The sequence below is a fragment of the Carcharhinus amblyrhynchos genome, unplaced genomic scaffold (genome assembly GCF_965287045.1).
Source record: "Carcharhinus amblyrhynchos unplaced genomic scaffold, sCarAmb.v2.hapA scaffold_886, whole genome shotgun sequence".
Taxonomy (NCBI): domain Eukaryota; kingdom Metazoa; phylum Chordata; class Chondrichthyes; order Carcharhiniformes; family Carcharhinidae; genus Carcharhinus; species Carcharhinus amblyrhynchos.
In genome coordinates this window covers 1-15,000 of record NW_027650626.1, presented here as the reverse complement: position 1 = coordinate 15,000, position 15,000 = coordinate 1, and the positions used below count along the sequence as shown (strand labels likewise).

The following is a 15,000-nucleotide window of genomic DNA, read 5'->3' as shown; positions in this document are numbered from 1 at the left end:
AGGCTCTCACTCTCCACCCTATCCAATCCTCTGATCATCTTGTCTGCCTCAATTAGGTCACCTCGTAACCTTCTTCTCTCCAATGAAAATAACCTCAAGTCCCTCAGCCTTTCCTCATAAGACCTTCCCACCGTACCAGGCTGGTAAACCCCCTCTGCACCTTTTCCAATGTCTCCACATCCTTCTTATAATGCGGCGACCAGAACTGTACGCAATACTCCAAGTGCGGCCGCACCAGAGTTTTGTACTGTTGTAACATGACCTCACGGCTCCCAAACTCAATCCATCTCCCAATAAAAAGCTAACACACCTTCTTAACAACCTTATCAACCTGGGTGCCAACTTTCAGGGAGCTATGCACATGTACCCTGAGATCTCTCTGCTTGTCAACACTACCAAGAGTCCTCCCATTAGCCCTACATTCTGTACTCCTGTTACTCTTACCAAAGTGAATCACCTCACACTTTTCTGCATTAAACTCCATCTGCCACCTCTGGGCCCAGCTCTGCAGCTCATCTATGTCCCTCTGCAAACTGCAACATCCATCCTCACTGTCTACAACTCCTCCGATTTTGGTGTCGTCGGCCAATTTACTAACCCATCCTTCCACACCCTCATCTAGGTCATTTATAAAAGTGACAAACAGCAGTGGCCCCAAAATAGATCCCTGTGGTACACCACATGTAACTGAACTCTAGGCTGAATATTCCCCATCAACCACCACCCTCTGTCTTCTTGCCACTAGTTGACGGGAGACACTCCTAATTGACGGGGGGGGGGGGGCACTCCTAATGGACAGGGGGGGCACTCCTAATGGACAGGGGGACACTCCTAATTGACAGGGGGACACTCCTAATGGACAGGGGGGGACACTCCTAATGGACAGGGGGACACTCCTAATGGACAGGGGGCACCCCTAATTGACAGGGGCACTCCTAATTGACAGGGGGGACACTCCTAATTGACAGGGGGCACCCCTAATTGACAGGGGGACACTCCTAATTGACAGGGGGACACTCCTAATTGACAGGGGGCACTCCTAATTGACAGGGGGGGCACTCCTAATTGACAGGGGGACACTCCTAATTGACAGGGGGGCACTCCTAATTGACAGGGGGGCACTCCTAATTGACAGGGGACACCCCTAATTGACAGGGGGACACTCCTAATTGACAGGGGGGCACTCCTAATTGACAGGGGGACACTCCTAATTGACAGGGGGACACTCCTAATTGACAGGGGGGACACTCCTAATTGACAGGGGGACACTCCTAATTGACAGGAGACACTCCTAATTGACAGGGGGGCACTCCTAATTGACAGGGGGGCACTCCTAATTGACAGGGGGACACTCCTAATTGACAGGGGACACTCCTAATTGACAGGGGGACACTCCTAATTGACAGTGGGCACTCCTAATTGACAGGGTGACACTCCTAATTGACAGGGGGGACACTCCTAATTGACAGGGGGACACCCCTAATTGACAGGGGGGCACTCCTAATTGACAGTGGGCACTCCTAATTGACAGGGGGACACTCCTAATTGACAGGGGGACACTCCTAATTGACAGGGGGACACTCCTAATTGTCAGGGGGACACTCCTAATTGACAGGGGGCACTCCTAATTGACAGGGGGGACACTCCTAATTGACAGGGGGACACTCCTAATTGACAGGGGGCACCCCTAATTGACAGGGGACACTCCTAATGGACAGGGGGCACTCCTAATTGACAGGGGACACTCCTAATTGACAGGGGAACACTCCTAATTGACAGGAGACACTCCTAATTGACAGGGGGACACTCCTAATTGACAGGGGGACACTCCTAATTGACAGGGAGACACTCCTAATTGACAGGGGGACACTCCTAATTGACAGGGGGCACTCCTAATTGACAGGGGGACACCCCTAATTAACATGGGGACACTCCTAATTGACAGGGGGGACACTCCCAATTGAGGGGGGGCACTCCTAATTGACAGGGGGCACTCCTAATGGACAGGGGGACACTCCTAATTGAGGGGGGGCACTCCAAATTGACAGGGGGACACTCCTAATTGACAGGGGGCACTCCTAATTGACAGGGGGGACACTCCTAATTGACAGGGGCACCCCTAATTGACAGGGGGACACTCCTAATTGACAGGGGGGACACTCCTAATTGACAGGGGCACTCCTAATTGACAGGGGACACTCCTAATTGACAGGGGGACACTCCTAATTGACAGGGGGCACCCCTAATTGACAGGGGGCACTCCTAATTGACAGGGGGACACTCCTAATTGACAGGGGGACACTCCTAATTGACAGGGGGGACAATCCTAATTGACAGGGGGCACTCCTAATTGACAGGGGGACACTCCTAATTGACAGGGGGACACTCCTAATTGACAGGGGGACACTCCTAATTGACAGGGGGGACAATCCTAATTGACAGGGGGCACTCCTAATTGACAGGGGGACACTCCTAATTGACAGGGGACACTCCTAATTGACAGGCGGACACTCCTAATTGACAGGGGGGACAATCCTAATTGACAGGGGGCACTCCTAATTGACAGGGGGACACTCCTAATTGACAGGGGGACACTCCTAATTGACAGGGGGGACAATCCTAATTGACAGGGGGCACTCCAAATTGACAGGGGGACACTCCTAATTGACAGGGGGACACTCCTAATTGACAGGGGGCACTCCTAATTGTCAGGGGACACTCCTAATTGACAGGGGGGACACTCCTAATTGACAGGGGGCATTCCTAATTGACAGAGGACACTCCTAATTGACAGGGGGACACTCCTAATTGACAGGGGACACTCCTAATTGACAGGGGGCACTCCTAATTGACAGGGGGACACTCCTAATTGACAGGGGACACTCCTAATTGACAGGGGACACTCCTAATTGACAGGGGGCACTCCTAATTGACAGGGGGCACTCCTAATTGACAGGGGGACACTCCTAATTGACAGGGGGCACTCCTAATTGACAGGGGGACACTCCTAATTGACAGGGGCACTCCTAATTGACAGGGGGACACTCCTAATTGACAGGGGACACTCCTAATTGACAGGGGACACTCCTAATTGATAGGGGGACACTCCTAATGGACAGGGAGCTCTCCTAATGGACAGGGGACACTCCTAATTGACAGGGGGACACTCCTAATGGACAGGGGACACTCCTAATTGACAGGGGGATACTCCTAATTGACAGGGGGACACTCCTAATTGACAGGGGGCACTCCTAATTGACAGGGGGACACTCCTAATTGACAGTGGGCACTCCTAATTGACTGGGGACACTCCTAATTGACAGGGGACACTCCTAATTGACAGGGGGACACTCCTAATTGACAGGGGGACACTCCTAATTGACAGTGGGCACTCCTAATTGACACGGGGGGCACTCCTAATTGACAGGGGACACTCCTAATTGAGGGGGGGCACTCCTAATTGACAGGGGGCACTCCAAATTGACAGGGGGCACTCCTAATTGACAGGGGGACACTCCTAATTGACAGGGGACACTCCTAATTGACAGGGGGCACTCCTAATTGACAGGGGGCACTCCTAATTGACAGGGGGCACTCCAAATTGACAGGGGAACACTACTAATTGACAGGGGACACTCCTAATTGACAGGGGGACACTCCTAATTGACAGGGGGGGGCACTCCTAATTGACAGGGGGACACTCCTAATTGACAGGGGGCACTCCTAATTGACAGGGGGGACACTCCTAATTGACAGGGGACACTCCTAATTGACAGGGGGGACACTCCTAATTGACAGGGGGACACTCCTAATTCACAGGGGGGACACTCCTAATTCACAGGGGGACACTCCTAATTCACAGGGGGGACACCCCTAATTGACAGGGGGACACTCCTAATTGACAGGGGGCACCCCTAATTGACAGGGGGACACTCCTAATTGACAGGGGGACACTCCTAATTGACAGGGGGCACTCCTAATTGACAGGGGGACACTCCTAATTGACAGGGGGCACTCCTAATCGACAGGGGGGACACTCCTAATTGACAGGGGAACACTCCTAATTGAGGGGGGGCAACCCTAATTAACATGGGCACTCCTAATTGACAGGGGGGCACTCCTAATTGACGGGGGGGGGGGCACTCCTAATTGACAGGGGACACTCCTAATTGACAGGGGACACTCCTAATTGACAGGGGGTACTCCTAATTGACACGGGGGGCACTCCTAATTGACAGGGGGCACTCCAAATTGACAGGGGGCACCCCTAATTGACAGGGGGACACTCCTAATTGAGGGGGGGCACTCCTAATTGACAGGGGGCACTCCAAATTGACAGGGGGCACTCCTAATTGACAGGGGGACACTCCTAATTGACAGGGGACACTCCTAATTGACAGGGGGCACTCCTAATTGACAGGGGGCACTCCTAATTGACAGGGGGCACTCCAAATTGACAGGGGAACACTACTAATTGACAGGGGACACTCCTAATTGACAGGGGGACACTCCTAATTGACAGGGGGGGGCACTCCTAATTGACAGGGGGACACTCCTAATTGACAGGGGGCACTCCTAATTGACAGGGGGGACACTCCTAATTGACAGGGGACACTCCTAATTGACAGGGGGGACACTCCTAATTGACAGGGGGACACTCCTAATTCACAGGGGGGACACTCCTAATTCACAGGGGGACACTCCTAATTCACAGGGGGGACACCCCTAATTGACAGGGGGACACTCCTAATTGACAGGGGGCACCCCTAATTGACAGGGGGACACTCCTAATTGACAGGGGGACACTCCTAATTGACAGGGGGCACTCCTAATTGACAGGGGGACACTCCTAATTGACAGGGGGCACTCCTAATCGACAGGGGGGACACTCCTAATTGACAGGGGAACACTCCTAATTGAGGGGGGGCAACCCTAATTAACATGGGCACTCCTAATTGACAGGGGGGCACTCCTAATTGACGGGGGGGGGGGCACTCCTAATTGACAGGGGACACTCCTAATTGACAGGGGACACTCCTAATTGACAGGGGGACACTCCTAATTGACAGGGGGGGGGGGCACTCCTAATTGACAGGGGGGACACTCCTAATTGACAGGGGGACACTCCTAATTGACAGGGGGACACTCCTAATTGACAGGGGACACTCCTAATTGACAGGGGGCACCCCTAATTGATAGGGGGACACTCCTAATTGACAGGGGGACACTCCTAATTGACAGGGGGCACCCTAATTGACAGGGGGGACACCCCTAATTGACAGGGGGACACTCCTAATTGACAGGGGGACACTCCTAATTGACAGGGGGACACTCCTAATTGACAGGGGGGACACCCCTAATTGACAGGGGGCACCCCTAATTGATAGGGGACACTCCTAATTGATAGGGGACACTCCTAATTGACAGGGGAACACTCCTAATTGACAGGGGACACTCCTAATTGACAGGGGACACTCCTAATTGACAGGGGGACACTCCTAATTGACAGGGGGGCACCCCTAATTGACAGGGGGACACTCCTAATGGACAGGGGACACCCCTAATTGACAGGGGACACTCCTAATTGACAGGGGGACACTCCTAATTGACAGGGGGACACTCCTAATTGACAGGGGGCATCCCTAATTGACAGGGGAGACTCCTAATTGACAGGGGACACTCCTAATTGACAGGGGGACACTCCTAATTGACAGGGGACACTCCTAATTGACAGGGGGACACTCCTAATTGACAGGGGACACCCCTAATTGACAGGGGGCACTCCTAATTGACAGGGGGCACCCCTAATGGACAGGGGGGGACACTCCTAATTGACAGGGGGCACCCCTAATTGACAGGGGGCATTCCTAATTGACAGGGGGCACTCCTAATTGACAGGGGGGGACACTCCTAATTGACAGGGGGCACTCCTAATTGACAGGGGGGGGACACTCCTAATTGACAGGGGGACACTCCTAATTGACAGGGGGCACCCCTAATTGACAGGGGGACACTCCTAATTGACAGGGGGACACTCCTAATTGACAGGGGAACACTCCTAATTGACAGGGGGACACTCCTAATTGACAGGGGGACACTCCTAATGGACAGGGGGACACTCCTAATTGACAGGGGGACACTCCTAATTGACAGGGGACACTCCTAATTGACAGGGGGGGCACCCCTAATTGACAGGGGGGCACTCCTAATTGACAGGGGGGCACTCCTAATTGACAGGGGGGCACTCCTAATTGACAGGGGGGCACTCCTAATTGACAGGGGGGCACTCCTAATTGACAGGGGGGCACTCCTAATTGACAGGGGGGCACTCCTAATTGACAGGGGGGCACTCCTAATTGACAGGGGGGCACTCCTAATTGACAGGGGGGCACTCCTAATTGACAGGGGGGCACTCCTAATTGACAGGGGGGCACTCCTAATTGACAGGGGGGCACTCCTAATTAACAGGGGACATTCCTAATTGACAGGGGGGCACTCCAAATTGACAGGGGGGCACTCCTAATTGACAGGGGGCACTCCTAATTGACAGGGGGGACACCCCTAATTGACAGGGGGCACCCCTAATTGATAGGGGGGCACTCCTAATTGACAGGGGGGACACTCCTAATTGACAGGGGGCACTCCTAATTGACAGGAGACACTCCTAATTGACAGGGGGACACTCCTAATTGACAGGGGGGCACTCCTAATTGACAGGGGGGCACTCCTAATTGACAGGGGGGACACTCCTAATTGACAGGGGGACACTCCTAATTGACAGGGGGACACTCCTAATTGACAGGGGGACACTCCTAATTGACAGGGGGGCACTCCTAATTGACAGGGGGGCACTCCTAATTGACAGGGGGACACTCCTAATTGACAGGGGGCACTCCTAATTGACAGGGGGACACTCCTAATTGACAGGGGGACACTCCTAATTGACAGGGGGGCACTCCTAATTGACAGGGGGGACCCCTAATTGAGGGGGACACTCCTAATTGACAGGGGGACACTCCTAATTGACAGGGGGACACTCCTAATTGACAGGGGGACACTCCTAATTGACAGGGGGCACTCCTAATTGACAGGGGGGCACTCCTAATTGACAGGGGGGACCCCTAATTGAGGGGGGCACTCCTAATTGACAGGGGGACACTCCTAATTGACAGGGGACACTCCTAATTGACAGGGGACACTCCTAATTGACAGGGGGACACTCCTAATTGACAGGGGGACACTCCTAATTGACAGGGGGACACTCCTAATTGACAGGGGACACTCCTAATTGACAGGGGGACAATCCTAATTGATGGGGGGCACCCCTAATTGACAGGGGGACAATCCTAATTGACAGGGGACACTCCTAATTGACAGGGGGACAATCCTAATTGATGGGGGGCACCCCTAATTGACAGGGGGACACTCCTAATTGACAGGGGGGGCACTCCTAATGGACAGGGGGGCACTCCTAATGGACAGGGGGACCCTCCTAATTGACAGGGGGACAATCCTAATTGATGGGGGGCACCCCTAATTGACAGGGGGACACTCCTAATTGACAGGGGGGGCACTCCTAATGGACAGGGGGACACTCCTAATTGACAGGGGGGGCACTCCTAATTGACAGGGGGACACTCCTAATTGACAGGGGCACTCCCAATTGACATATTAAGCTGATCTTTTCTACACCCTCGCTGTGACTGTAACGCTACATTCTGCACCCCCTCCTTTCCTTCTCTGTGAACGGTATGCTTTGTCTGTGTAAGCGCGCAAGGAACCACACTTTTCACCGTATCCCAACACATGCGGCACTAATAGATGAAAAAGGTTTAGACCCAACAGTCGAGATTGGTCGGCACGGGGTTCTGGTTTTGTGTCAACATTCAGAGTTTGGGTTACGGTTCAGGGTGAGTCGAGGGTCGGGATTAGAGTCACGGCCTAGTCTCAGGGTTGCGCGTTCGAGTTGGGGGTTAAGGGTCAACATGAGGTGTGATAACACCACATTCCGCATCTTACGGCACTTGTCCCAGATCCTTGAAAGTAATTCATCCCCGGGACACGGGTCACGCTGTCTGGGCCAGCATTCATGGCCCATCCCCACTTGCCCCTTGGAAGGGCAGTTGAGACCCACCCACACATCTCTGTGGCTCTGGACTCACGTCTAGGCCAGACCAACGTAAGGACGGTAGATTTCCTTCGCATGGGAGGCGAGCATCATAGAATCCTTACAGTGCAGAAGGAAGTCATTCAGCCCATCGAGTTTGCACCGAATGCAATCCCATCCAGGCCCTATCCCCATAACTTCTAGCTAGTCCCCCTTACACTAAGTAGGTATGGCCAATCCCCCTAACCTACACATCTTTGGACACTAAGGGGCAATTTAACATGGCCAATCCCCCTAACCTACACATCTTTGGACACTAAGGGGCAATTTAGCATGGCCAATCCCCCTAACCTACACATCTTTGGACACTAAGGGGCAATTTAGCATGGCCAATCCACCTAACCTGCACATCTTTGGACACGAAGGGGCAATTTAACATGGCCAATCCCCCTAACCTACACATCTTTGGACACTAAGGGGCAATTTAACATGGCCAATCCCCCTAACCTACACATCTTTGGACACTAAGGGGCAATTTAGCATGGCCAATACCCCTAACCTACACATCTTTGGACACTAAGGGGCAATTTAACATGGCCAATCCCCCTAACCTACACATCTTTGGACACTAAGGGCAATTTAGCATGGCCAATCCACCCTAACCTACACATCTTTGGACACTAAGGGGCAATTTAACATGGCCAATCCCCCTAACCTACACATCTTTGGACACTAAGGGGCAATTTAACATGGCCAATCCCCCTAACCTACACATCTTTGGACACTAAGGGACAATTTAGCATGGCCAATCCCCCTAACCTACACATCTTTGGACACTAAGGGACAATTTAGCATGGCCAATCCACCCAAACCTACACATCTTTGGACACTAAGGGGCAATTTAGCATGGCCAATCCACACTAACCTACACATCTTTGGACACTAAGGGGCAATTTAACATGGCCAATCCCCCTAACCTACACATCTTTGGACACTAAGGGGCAATTTAGCATGGCCAATCCCCCTAACCTACACATCTTTGGACACTAAGGGGCAATTTAACATGGCCAATCCCCCTAACCTACACATCTTTGGACACTCAGGGACAATTTAGCATGGCCAATCCACCCAACCTGCACATCTTTGGACACTAAGGGGCAATTTAGCATGGCCAATCCCCCTAACCTACACATCTTTGGACACTAAGGAACAATTTAGCATGGCCAATCCACCTAACCTACACATCTTTGGACACTAAGGGGCAATATAGCATGGCCAATCCACCTAACCTACACATCTTTGGACACTAAGGGGCAATTTAGCATGGCCAATCCACCTAACCTACACATCTTTGGACACTAAGGGGCAATTTAGCATGGCCAATCCACCCTAACCTACACATCCTTGGACACTAAGGGGCAATTTAGCATGGCCAATACCCCTAACCTACACATCTTTGGACACTAAGGAACAATTTAGCATGGCCAATCCACCTAACCTACACATCTTTGGACACTAAGGGCAATTTAGCATGGCCAATCCACCTAACCTACACATCTTTGGACACTGAGGGGCAATTTAGCATGGCCAATCCCCCTAACCTACACATCTTTGGACACTAAGGGGCAATTTAGCATGGCCAATCCCCCGTACCTACACACCTTTGGACACTAAGGGGCAATTTAGCGTGGCCAATCCACCCTAACCTACACATCCTTGGACACTAAGGGGCAATTTAGCATGGCCAATCCACCTAACCTACACATCTTTGCACACTGAGGGGCAATTTAGCATGGCCAATCCCCCTAACCTACACATCTTTGGACACTAAGGGACAATTTAGCATGGCCAATCCCCCTAACCTACACACCTTTGGACACTAAGGGGCAATTTAGCATGGCCAATCCACCCTAACCTACACATCTTTGGACACTCAGGGACAATTTAGCATGGCCAATCCACCCAACCTGCACATCTTTGGACACTAAGGGGCAATTTAGCATGGCCAATCCCCCTAACCTACACATCTTTGGACACTAAGGAACAATTTAGCATGGCCAATCCACCCAACCTACACATCTTTGGACACTAAGGGGCAATATAGCATGGCCAATCCACCTAACCTACACATCTTTGGACACTAAGGGGCAATTTAGCATGGCCAATCCACCTAACCTACACATCTTTGGACACTAAGGGGCAATTTAGCATGGCCAATCCACCCTAACCTACACATCCTTGGACACTAAGGGGCAATTTAGCATGGCCAATCCACCCTAACCTACACATCTTTGGACACTAAGGGCAATTTAGCATGGCCAATCCACCTAACCTACACATCTTTGGACACTAAGGGACAATTTAGCATGGCCAATCCCCCTAACCTACACATCTTTGGCACTAAGGGGCAATTTAGCATGGCCAATACCCCTAACCTACACATCTTTGGACACTAAGGAACAATTTAGCATGGCCAATCCACCTAACCTACACATCTTTGGACACTAAGGGCAATTTAGCATGGCCAATCCACCTAACCTACACATCTTTGGACACTGAGGGGCAATTTAGCATGGCCAATCCCCCTAACCTACACATCTTTGGACACTAAGGGGCAATTTAGCATGGCCAATCCCCCGAACCTACACACCTTTGGACACTAAGGGGCAATTTAGCATGGCCAATCCACCCTAACCTACACATCCTTGGACACTAAGGGACAATTTAGCATGGCCAATCCCCCTAACCTACACACCTTTGGACACTAAGGGGCAATTTAGCATGGCCAATCCACCCTAACCTACACATCCTTGGACACTAAGGGACAATTTAGCATGGCCAATCCCCCCTAACCTACACATCTTTGGACACTAAGGGACAATTTAGCATGGCCAATCCACCTAACCTACACATCTTTGGATACTAAGGGACAATTTAGCACGACCAATCCCCCCTAACCTACACATCTTTGGACACTAAGGGCAATTTAGCATGGCCAATCCACCTAACCTACACATCTTTGGACACTGAGGGGCAATTTAGCATGGCCAATCCCCCTAACCTACACATCTTTGGACACTAAGGGGCAATTTAGCATGGCCAATCCCCCGAACCTACACACCTTTGGACACTAAGGGGCAATTTAGCATGGCCAATCCACCCTAACCTACACATCCTTGGACACTAAGGGACAATTTAGCATGGCCAATCCACCTAACCTACACATCTTTGCACACTGAGGGGCAATTTAGCATGGCCAATCCCCCTAACCTACACATCTTTGGACACTAAGGGACAATTTAGCATGGCCAATCCCCCTAACCTACACACCTTTGGACACTAAGGGGCAATTTAGCACGACCAATCCCCCCTAACCTACACATCTTTGGACACTAAGGGACAATTTATCATGGCCAATCCACCCAACCTACACATCTTTGGACACTAAGGGACAATTTAGCATGGCCAATCCACCCAACCTTCACATTTTTGGACACTAAGGGGCAATTTAGCATATCTGTAGGATTCAAGATGCGCCATACACAACTTACCGCTCCCGTTAAGCTCACTTCCAACTCTCTAATCTTGTAATCGATCGCCTCGCGTTCTGTCACATGTTTTACGGTGTAAGGTCCATACTGCTTTTCCGAATTCAGATCTGGCCAGTAAGGAACACACTTGTTCTGCAGCAGAGGAAGGAATGGGGTTAGATACAGAGTAAAGCTCCCTCGACACTCCCCTCCACCATCAAACACTCCCAGGACAGGTACAGCACGGGGTTAGATACAGAGTAAAGCTCCCTCGACACTCCCCTCCACCATCAAACACTCCCAGGACAGGTACAGCACGGGGTTAGATAAAGAGTAAAGCTCCCTCTACACTGTCCCCCCATCAAACACTCCCAGGACAGGTACAGCACGGGGTTAGATACAGAGTAAAGCTCCCTCTACACTGTCCCCCCATCAAACACTCCCAGGACAGGGACAGCACGGGGTTAGATACAGAGTAAAGCTCCCTCTACACTGTCCCCCCATCAAACACTCCCAGGACAGGTGCAGCATGGGGTTAGATACAGAGTAGAGCTCCCTCTACACTGTCCCCCCCATCAAACACTCCCAGGACAGGTACAGGCCTCTGTGTCTGTTTTTCACTCTCTCCGCCTCTCTTCCCTCTCGCCCTCTATCTCTCCCTCTCCCCCACTCCTTCTCCGTCCCTTCCTCTCCTTCTCCCTCCCTCTCCGTCTCCCTCCCTCTCCATCGCTCTTTCTCTACCTCCCTCATCCCATTCCTTCTCTCTCTGTTACCCCTCTCTCTGACCCCCCTCTCTCCCTTTCTCCCCTCCGTTCTCTCTCTCCGTCTCTCTCTCTCTCTCTCTCCCTCCATCTCTCTCTCTTTCTCTCCTTGTCTCTCTCCCTCTCCCTCTCCGTTCTGAAGACGCCGCTCAGAATGGACCCCTGTGGCCAAATCCTCTCTTCCATTCTCGAAACTTGGCCTTCTGTCGTCCCTTCTGTTGGCCCTTGACCTCTGACCTTGCCAGAACTGAGGGAGGCCTGTCCCGTTTAACGGGGCCTTGCCCACAGGCCCGTCGCCCCTCTGCCAGGCTCGGAGGACCCTGCCTCGCACCCTCGCGGCCTTACCCGGCCCTTCTCGACCTCCCGCGTCGTCATGACGATGATCCTCGTGTTCTCCTGCCACACCATCTGCCAGAAGTCGTTGACGGTGGCCAGGAGGCACCCCTGGGTGGCGATGCACGTCTTGGGGACCATCTTGCCGCACCGGTTGACCAACATCTCGGACTGCAGGGGAGAAAGGAAGGCTGAGTTGGCCTCGTCGGGGAGCTAGGAAAGTCCCAGGCTTCACCTGGGGCCTGTTGGCATTCCCCAAGCCTGAACTCATTTCAGGGTGCCGCGCCCTTCGCGAGTAGGCCTCGCTTGACTGAGCCTCGTCAAGGAAGCCCCAGGGACAGTCCAGAGTGGGAATCAGGGGCAAACTCACCATCGCTGAATCCCCTCCCTCGATATTGACACCCTTGCGGGGGGTTACCGTTGACCCGAAACTGAACTGGGACCCAGGCCTATAAATACCGTGGGCCCCAGAGCAGGACGGAGGCTGGGAATCCTGCGGAGAGTAACTCACCTCCCCCCTCAAAGCCCTGTCCCACCATCTACAAGGGACACAGGTCAGGACGGGAGACTCTCCGCTCGCCCGGATGGGTGCGGCTCCCGATAACACTCGAGAAAGCTCGACACCATCCAGGACAAAGCAGCTGATGTCCAATAACAATCCCGGGACTCCCTCCCTAACAGCACCGTGGGTGTACCTACACCACACACACACACGGGGGGACTGACTGATGTCCAATAACAATCCCGGGACTCCCTCCCTAACAGCGCCGTGGGTGTACCTACACCACACACACACACACGGGGACTGACTGATGTCCAATAACAATCCCGGGACTCCCTCCCTAACAGCGCCGTGGGTGTACCTACACCACACACACACACACACGGGGACTGACTGATGTCCAATAACAATCCCAGGACTCCCTCCCTAACAGCGCCGTGGGTGTACCTACACACACACACACACACACACGGGGACTGTTTGATGTCCAATAACAATCCCGGAACTCCCTCCCTAACAGCGCCGTGGGTGTACCTACACCACACACACACACACGGGGACTGGCGCAGGCCCTCCCACCCTCCCCGATGGTTGTCTGTACCTTGATGTAATTGGCATTGATGTAGTCAGAAAATGCTGGACTATCTTCAGTGGTGTGAAGGATAACACGGGTACTGTCAACTGGGAGAGGGGGAGAGAGACAGAGAGAGAGAAAGAGAGACAGAGACAGAGAGACAGAGAGAGGGAGAGAGAGTTGTGTTAATAAACGACGCTATCAGGGTTAACCCCACCACACTCGCAATTCTCCATCCACCCCATCATCCCACAGTTAATCACAACGCCTCCATCTCCCCAACTCAACCCCCTACACCCCTCCCTATCTCTGTAACCTCCTCCAGGCCCTACACCCCCTCCCTATCTCTGTAACCCTCCTCCAGCCCCGTACACCCCCTCCCTATCTCTGTAACCTCTTCTAGCCCCCTACACCCCCTCCCTATCTCTGTAACCCCCTCCAGTCCCCCTACACCCCCTCCCTATCTCTGTAACCTCCTCCAGCCCCCTACACCCCCTCCCTATCTCTGTAACCTCCTCCCAGCCCCCTACACCCCCTCCCTATCTCTGTAACCTCCTCCACCCCCCTACACCCCCTCCCTATCTCTGTAACCTCCTCCAGCCCCCTACACCCCCTCCCTATCTCTCTAACCTCCTCCAGCCCCCTACACCCCCTCCCTATCTCTCTAACCTCCTCCAGCCCCCTACACCCCCTCCCTATCTCTCTAACCTCCTCCAGGCCCTACACCCCCTCACTATCTCTGTAACCCCCCTCCAGCCCCCTACACCCCCTCCCTATCTCTGTAACCTCCTCCAGGCCCCTACACCTCCTCCCTATCTCTGTAACCTCCTCCAGCCCCCTACACCCCCTCCCTATCTCTGTAACCTCCTCCAGCCCCCTACACCCCCTCCCTATCTCTGTAACCTCCTCCAGCCCCCTACACCCCCTCCCTATCTCTGTAACCTCCTCCAGCCCCCCTACACCCCCCTCCCTATCTCTGTAACCTCCTCCAGCCCCCTACACCCCCTCCCTATCTCTGTAACCTCCTCCCGCCCTCCGAGATCTCTGCGCTCCTCCAATTCTGAGGACCTCACGAGCATCTCCCTCTCTCGTGTCCCACTCCGATCTCCCCGCCATTGGTGATGGGGCCTTCATGAGGCCTGAGGCCTAGCTTTTCCAACAACACTCCCCCTAGCCTCTCCATCTCTTTCTTT

General features: G+C 52.9%; 1 pseudogene across 1 annotated transcript in view; it reads right to left on the bottom strand.

Annotated features, from left to right (window-relative positions):
• LOC145340265 (tyrosine-protein phosphatase non-receptor type 6-like) overlaps nucleotides 1-13,914 on the bottom strand; it is a 23,861-nt pseudogene extending 9,947 nt beyond the window's left edge. Inside the window, exons 1-3 of the transcript XR_013886225.1 lie at nucleotides 13,835-13,914; nucleotides 12,744-12,902; nucleotides 11,659-11,790 (exon numbers count right to left, since the gene is read on the bottom strand). The product of XR_013886225.1 is annotated as a tyrosine-protein phosphatase non-receptor type 6-like (transcript). The remainder of the gene's footprint in view (nucleotides 1-11,658; nucleotides 11,791-12,743; nucleotides 12,903-13,834) is intronic.
• Nucleotides 13,915-15,000: the final 1,086 nt, after the last annotated feature.